A 2,300-nucleotide genomic window follows, 5' to 3' on the forward strand; every position below is an offset into this window, starting at 1 on the left:
GGTCTTTGCGATACCAGAAAGTACGTCTATTTAGCAGGCCAGAGTCTCGTTCGTTATCAGAATTAACCAGACAAATCACTCCACCAACTAGGAACGGCCATGCACCACCACCCACCGAATCAAGAAAGAGCTCTCAATCTGTCAATCCTTTCGGTGTCTGGACCTGGTGAGGTTTCCCGTGTTGAGTCAAATTAAGCCGCAGGCTCCACTCCTTGTAGTGCCCTTCCGTCAATTCCTTTAAGTTTCAGCTTTGCAACCATACTTCCCCCGGAACCCAAAAGCTTTGGTTTCCCGGAAGCTGCCCGCCGAGTCATCGGAGGAACTTCGGCGGATCGCTAGCTGGCATCGTTTATGGTTAGAACTAGGGCGGTATCTGATCGCCTTCGAACCTCTAACTTTCGTTCTTGATTGATAAAAACACATTTGGCAAATGCTTTCGCTTCTGTCCGTCTTGCGACGATCCAAGAATTTCACCTCTAACGTCGCAATACGAATGCCCCCAGTTGTCCCTATTAATCATTACCTCGGAATTCCGAAAACCAACAAAATAGAACCGAGGTCCTATTCCATTATTCCATGCACACAATATTCAGGCGAATGAGCCTGCTTTAAGCACTCTAATTTGTTCAAAGTAAACGTACCGGCCCACCTCGACACTCGGTGAAGAGCACCTTGGTAGGATTTTGAGTTGGGCCGCCTTTTTACGGGCTAAGCCCACCGGTAGGACGTCCCACAGACATGCCTGTTGAACACCGCGAGCGGTGAACCGACAGTGTGGGACACAGATTCAACTACGAGCTTTTTAACCGCAACAACTTTAATATACGCTATTAGAGCTGGAATTACCGCGGCTGCTGGCACCAGACTGGCCCTCTAATAGATCCTCGTTAAAGGATTTAAAGTGTACTCATTCCGATTACGGGGCCTCGGATGAGTCCCGTATCGTTATTTTTCGTCACTACCTCCCCGTGCCGGGAGTGGGTAATTTGCGCGCCTGCTGCCTTCCTTAGATGTGGTAGCCGTTTCTCAGGCTCCCTCTCCGGAATCGAACCCTGATTCCCCGTTACCCGTAACAACCATGGTAGTCGCAGAAACTACCATCGACAGTTGATAAGGCAAACATTTGAAAGATGCGTCGCCGGTACTAGACCGTGCGATCAGCACAAAGTTATTCAGAGTCACCAAGTCAAACGGTGAGCAAGGCAAGCCCGCCACCGATTGGTTTTGATCTAATAAAAGCATTCCTTCCATCTCTGGTCGGAACTCTATTTGCATGTATTAGCTCTAGAATTACCACAGTTATCCAAGTAATGTGGGTACGATCTAAGGAACCATAACTGATGTAATGAGCCATTCGCGGTTTCACCTTAATGTGGCTTGCACTGAGACATGCATGGCTTAATCTTTGAGACAAGCATATACTACTGGCAGGATCAACCAGGGTGCTATATATATAATAGCATAGTGCGTAAATGTCCCTCGGCGTCACCCGAGAGACCACACTTTGTATAGAAAAGTTCGATGAATATTTCTAAACAACAAATTTTCTTACATATATATATCTGAGCCGTACGATATTACCTGGACATAACGAACAGTTTACATCGCGACTTGATATTATATATATTCTGCGCTTACACAGAGGCTAGACCTTTAACAACCGTCGAAACGGCGGTCCGTACATGAAATTTGCGGTCCGCAGACCCAGTTAATTTCAAACAGTCTCTTTACCCTTCGTTAGATTGAAAACGTCGGGGCGAATTCATTATAAGAATTCATCGTTATAACTAACTTTTATTCTCGCTCGGAGAGTATTGAGTTGATTGCATTTGTATATTTTATTTTCCGCATAAGAGTCTTTGCGTCAACGACACATGCCCGCGGATATGCTGTACAGTATGGTTGAACACTTATAAATAAGGTCCAGAACCCGGCCGTAAACCGACATCCGAACATATACGGCGTATATTATTCTAGACACGGTCTACGACAGTTTGACCTGCAGCGACGGGTCGCCTCGGGTTACCGTGCGAACCATCACCGCGATGGTCTGGACAGGCTATATGGCGGGTCGCAAGAAAATAAATTCTCTAGGACGCGCAACCACTTTAGCAATTTTAGAGCACGTTGCGGTCCAAAAACAAACGTCCTTGCTTTAAAATTGAAATATGAATATTTCACTGTGTGTGAGATTGAAAAATCTGCTTTCGCTGATTTTTCATTTTCTTAAAACAACGCAATGAAGCGAATGTTCAAATTTGCACAATTTGAATAAAATGCGCAGAGTATATAGAATACTA

The 2,300-nt window shown here is 45.4% G+C and overlaps 1 non-coding gene across 1 annotated transcript in view; it reads right to left on the reverse strand.

Annotated features, from left to right (window-relative positions):
* Positions 1 to 1,444, reverse strand: part of LOC113382498 — a 1,927-nt gene extending 483 nt beyond the window's left edge. The window contains exon 1 of the ribosomal RNA XR_003367667.1: positions 1 to 1,444. This exon is cut by the window's left edge and continues 483 nt beyond it. This is a non-coding gene — a ribosomal RNA (small subunit ribosomal RNA).
* Positions 1,445 to 2,300: the final 856 nt, after the last annotated feature.

This window comes from Ctenocephalides felis, unplaced genomic scaffold, assembly GCF_003426905.1.
Source record: "Ctenocephalides felis isolate EL2017-DRISC unplaced genomic scaffold, ASM342690v1 CF-g0.4_SCAFFOLD_03480, whole genome shotgun sequence".
NCBI lineage: Eukaryota > Metazoa > Arthropoda > Insecta > Siphonaptera > Pulicidae > Ctenocephalides > Ctenocephalides felis.